The following is a 6,060-nucleotide window of genomic DNA, read 5'->3' as shown; positions in this document are numbered from 1 at the left end:
AAGCCACCCACAAAAAAAAAAAAAAAAAAAAAAAAAAAAAAAAAAAAAAATGGGGTTTCTCATTCATTTCCTGCAAAATTCAGCACTTTGAGTTGAAAAGTAGTGGTCTATTACACTATGCCCCAACCTCTGACCGCTAATCAAGTCTGTCCTTGTGGCAAAAACACTGTTGGTTTTCCCTGCTTTCCCCAAGCTGTAAAAACTGCAACTGTTACTCACAGTACCAGGCTGTGGTGGGTGGGCAGGAGGCATGGGAGCAACACTAGGTAAACTTACTACAAATTTGCTGCATTCTTCCTTGAATCTCTAGCAGTTTTTCCAAGAATGAATAGTCACAAATGATTATTAGCCTTTGATCAATTTCCAGAAGCTTGGAATTGTTTTGTTAAATTGTCCTCTTCATTCAGTCACGGCAATACATTTTTATCTGTGCAGTGTGTAACACTCATTATCTTAGTGAATTGAAAGACTGAAAAGTAACAAGAATTAGCTTTGCTATTACAAAATTTAAATTAGTATAATAGTTTTGATTTTGCATCTCATAAAATTTGTTTTCTCATACAAATTCTCAAACTCTGCCAGTAATATTTTTATGGATTGCAGTCTCCTACAAAACCAATAATCATTGGCTAGTGTGGCCAAATGGCAAAAACTAATCTTGAGAACTTCCATATTTTATTCCTAGAAGGAATAATATTAGAAAGAAAAGAGCAATATGTGAACAATTCTATAAATATTTATTTCCGTAGACAAATTATATAGAAAATATTCAGATTTTATATATAACTATTAATCTAAATAAGTCATCTATTCATAAAAATATTGTTATATATTACCAGTATTAGCAATACGTTATTTTGCATATTTCAGGTTTCCAATATATTCAGAGAGGAACAAGAACTGTGTACAGGTGAATTTTTACAGAGACAAACTTCTTTTGAATTTTGTTTGGAAATAAAAACATGCTTGTAAACACCAGCTTATAAACAAGTTTATAAACACTTAAGTGTTATCGCTTACACAAGTTTAATATAATGTTACTCCCGCCATCTGTAAAGAACATACTTCTAGTTTCTTCAAAAGCCATACAATTAGGTTCTTAGAATTATGTTTAAATCTTTACATTATTTTAAAAATATATATCCAGGTACATACTCTTTCTTTCTTTGAGACAGAGGCTCGCTCTGTCACCTGTGCAGTGGCACAATCTCGGCTCACTGCGATCTCAGCCTTCCAGGCTCAAGCAATTCTTCAGCCTCCACCTCTGAAGTAACTGGGACTACAGGTACTGGCCACCAGGCCTGGCTAATTTTTCGTAGAGATGGGGTTTCGCCATGTTGGCTAGGCTGATCTCAAACTCCTTACCACAAGCAATCTGTCCACCTCGGCCTCCCAAAGTGCTGAGATTACAGGTGTGAGGGATTATAGGAGTGAGGGATTACAGGCGTGAGCCACTGTGCCCTGCTATATTATTTATGTCTTAAACACCTGCAATTCGTTAAAATACATCATGTATAAACTATAAATCATAATATTATCAAGAACTATTCTAAGTGCTGAATAAAATGAATATTTCCACTCATATATTCAGATGAATTAATTTCTTCTAGTCTTTGAAGGTGTTTAAAATGACAATTCAACACAACTGTGGGTGGCCCCAGGACAGGGCAGTTCTAACATCAGCAAGTTGAAATTGGTGAGGATGGATCTCACACTGTGACTGGCCAGCAGGAAGTCTTCATTCCAGAGTGCCAGAGCTAGATAGTGGAAGGCATGCAACAGGGATCCGGATAGCTAACAAAAACTTGCTGGAGGGTAGATACCACAGGACGTCACGCAAACATGCACCTGGTAGCCACAGCCATAGGAGCAAAAGGAGAGAAAGTATCATAAAACCAAGAAGAAAAATCCTTTCTCCTCCAGTCTACACAGTGCCTTTTAGAGACAAAACTTATCATGTAAGCTGGCAAGGGAGAAAAATTTATGGGATCTGTTTTCATTGTGGTAGAGCAGGGTAGTGAAGGATAGATTTGAAACTAAGAGGTGATAAATTGTGAATAAGCACATAAGGTTACTATGCAGCAACCACAATGTTGCTATACAACAGCCATTTGGATATACCCCACTTCCTCAGAGAATGAAACCAACATTACATTCTAAATCTGTTCTAGTGTAACATTGTCAGTAATTAGTTATGCTTTATGGTATAGATTGGTATCTTCACTGAGAAATAGTTTCCTTTGTCAATATCACAGTTCCATGTAAAAACATCATTTGCTTCTATGGCATGTAGCCCTTAACAATTTGTGTCTGTTTTTCTAGCTTCGTTAGTATCAAATTCATTGTCCTCTGAGTAGGTCACATTGTCTGCTCAAAACATACAAGCCCAGCCTTGTTAACCTCTTACTTAAAACCCCTCAAAGACTTTTTACTGACTACATGGTACTACTCAAACAACATAGCTTAGATTATAAATCTTTCTTCTCACACCCTTTCTTGTGGTTCCAGCTTGCTCCAGGCTCTGTTTTCATCTACAGCTCTTCATAACGCCACTTAATAAACCAACAGTACTGGACTGCACATAGCTTTATTTATTCATTTTAATGTCTCTCCTCCACGTTTTTGAGATTTCTGTCTTTGATATGTTGTATGTTTTAACAACATTACTTTGATTTCTAACATTTTTTTTTTAATCTCCAGAAATCACCCAGTCTAGGACACCTTCTCTAACACCATTTTCTCATATTTAATATTGGAGACCTATTAGAAAATTGTCATCTATAATACTATCTTTTAAAAAACCCAAAGTTTGTGTCTACCACTGTGAATTACATACTAATTTAAAACCACATGCTTCTGTGTATGCCTTAAATAGAGTGTGAACAGCTAGATGACAGGAGTCGTGCTTTATACTTTATTGAACTTTGTTTATTCACGCCAAACAATATGATTGCCCTATAATAGATAAAAGCCCAATAAATAAATATAGAATGACATTATGAAAATATTGGTAATTTCCTATTTTTTACTTATTTTTGTTAAGCTTTGGTACTGTTACTTCTATGTCAAATAATGAAGACAACATTATTACAGTGTAGAAAAACGCCAGGGTCTCTTGGCTAAGACCTCAAGAGGAGCATTGTAAGATTTTAGTAGTGATTTTTATATTCTCCAAAATGCAATGCAAGAGTTGTAGACTTTTAACCACTTGCATTTTTTATGCCTCTGCACACAAATGAAGCTCCTGGGGATAAAGGAAGGAGAAATAAGTCAGCTAAAATTTGAGCACCTGCTAATAGGTACATAAGAGGGAAAAAAACGTGACTTGAGACACCTTGCTTTCACTCAGATCTACAATTAATGAGCCATTTTCCTTTGGAAAAAAAAATGCTGTCTTATCCCTAGATCCTGTCTTTAGGCACTTGTGGTAAGTAACGTTACCAATTTAAGACATCTTCAAAATTCTAGACTTCTTTGATACTCGGAGCACTGAAGTAAACACAAAATCTATTTGAATCCAAGATGCAGAAGTCATTAAAGGCATCATACCATTTACGAATGTGGAGATTATCACTCTAGCAGGAAATGAAAGGTTTAATGGCAAACAAATAAGCAATCAGAGAAAAGTAACCAGGATGCTAATAAAAAATATGATGTCATCTGACCTGCAAATCATGCGTGTAACTTGCTTGAGAGCAATTTTTAAAAGGTACTATTTATTTATGGCTATTTATGCACAATTATAAAGATAATACCAGAGTGGGAAAAAACATTTTTCTGTTCCATTATACTATATCGATTGCAATTAAACAAACAAAAAAATGGTGTGTCCTAGCATGGATTAAGTTAATATAACACAAATATTTGCTAAAGATATTTCAAATGAATTGCTAAATTTTAGAATTATACAAAGTTTCAACTGAGTTGGGGCCAAAAAATCATTTAATCATTCCTGGTTTAGGAAGCTGTGCCAAAAAATATTAATTAGTTGCCAAGATGATGACCTGTTTTTCCCCAAAGTATACATTCAAGATTTATGGAATCTCTGCCTTGAGTTCATATGATTACAATATACCAGTTGATATTATACGTCAGTACGTAGCCCAGTATGTAACACCTAGCTGAATGCAAAATAGGTTCTGAAAATATATATATATATATATATATTTCTTAAAATGTTTGCAGACTTTTTTACTTTTACATTAGTCATCATTTCACTTCTGCTTCAATATGCCCATGCATGTCCTGACGACACTGGGTGCACCATGGTGGTGTGGCCATAGATGCCCCTGCATATCCAAAGACTCAGCTCTGTTTCTTCCACTCCCTTTTATTTTCTTTATTGTCCATGTGAATTTTAAAATTTGTCCTTTTTGACATGTCTTTTGTCAATTCAAACACATTTACCAAAAGGTCAAGATTACAAAATTTTTGCTTGGCAATAACCGCACATTTTATGCTTTCATATTTGGGCAAGTGTCCAGTAAACACCTCAGACCACATCCAGTTTTAGTGTCACAGCTTAAAGCAAGCAACCTGCCAAGCGCTCTGTTTCTCACCACAAACTTGCACTGCATGTTAAGTCTTTCCTGTGTACCAGAAGAGAAGGATTTTCTAGACCACAGTGCAAGTTAGCTTACTGATTCAAAAGGCTAGTTGATTATTGGCTCTTCTCAACTAATGAACGTAATTAAATAGCTTATTGTGGTGATGGATGTTCTCAAATAACTTGAGCCCAGGCTGTTTGCAAAATATTGTAACTTTTCTTCTAACAATAGTTTTTAAAAGTTATATAAATATGTCTATACGAAGTTTGTTCAGGTACTTTTATAGTCAAATTATTCTTTCTGCATAAATTCATTTGTGTGGGTTTTATTTCATTTATTAGAAAATATTATCTCTGAAAGCTATGCTATGTCCTTTTGCAATTCCATGTAGCATAAACCAGTACAAATGCCCAGCAAACCCCCAACAAGTTTACCATCATGACTATAGCAAAGTGAGTGTATGTTCAACATTGAGAAAGAAATTGGAGTTTTAACATACGATTTCTTTATCTAAGTAATTGTTTTGACTCAACATACAGGACTCATTTTAGAATTTTCTTTTTTGAGGGTCCTTTCCACACTCTGTCAGTTGGTTTAGGGTTCTTTATATATGACAATATAACTCTCCCTGTGCTTAGCTTTATCATGGTATTTATTTCAAAAAACTTCTTTTAGGCATGTTTTGTGACTTCCCTGTTGGCTGTAAATTGCCATTTGCACTAAATGAAATAGGTAGGATATACAAATGTTCTTTTTTATCCTATTCCTATCCCCTTTTCTCAATTCTGTATTTAAGAGACAAATAATCTCTATTCAGTTGAAAACTACATACATAAAAATAACTCTTCAGGAAACCGTGATTCAGGTTTTCCCCATAAAAAGCCAGCATTTAAACATTTATTTGTTTCCTTTCAAAACCAAATATTTGTTAAAATGTGGTTGTAAGAAAATATCAGCCCAAATTTCCTCTATATAGATCTATTTTACTATATAAAATAGTTAATAGAAAATGCTGATTAGCTGAAAAGAATCTTGGTATGTCAGAAAATAATATATTTTCTTCAACTTGTTTTATATTTACCTATCCTGTTTAATTTTGAATTTGTTTTGTACTTATTCATTTTCTATCACCTAAACTAAAAAGTAATTTCCAGCTGGGTGTGGTGGCTCACACCTGTAATCTCAGCACTTTGGGAGGCTGAGGCAGGAGGATCACCTGAGGTTAGGAGTTCGAGACCAGCCTGACTAACATGGCGAAACCTCGTCTCTACTCGAAATACAAAAATTAGCCAAGTGTGGTGACACATGCCTGTAATCCCAGTTACTCTGAAGGCTGAGACAGGAGAATTGCTTGAACCTAGGAGGCGGAGGTTGCAGTGAGCCGAGATCACCCATTGCACTCCAGCCTGGACAACAAGAGCGAAACTCTGTCTTTAAAAAAAAAAAAAAAAAGTAATTTCCATGTGGGCAAAAACCTTCTTTTGGATTGTTTACTTTGACATTCTCAAGACCT

Source organism: Rhinopithecus bieti, unplaced genomic scaffold, assembly GCF_001698545.2.
Source record: "Rhinopithecus bieti isolate Rb0 unplaced genomic scaffold, ASM169854v2 scaffold_22452, whole genome shotgun sequence".
Classification (NCBI taxonomy): Eukaryota; Metazoa; Chordata; class Mammalia; order Primates; family Cercopithecidae; genus Rhinopithecus; species Rhinopithecus bieti.
Note: the sequence above shows the minus strand (reverse complement) of the source record.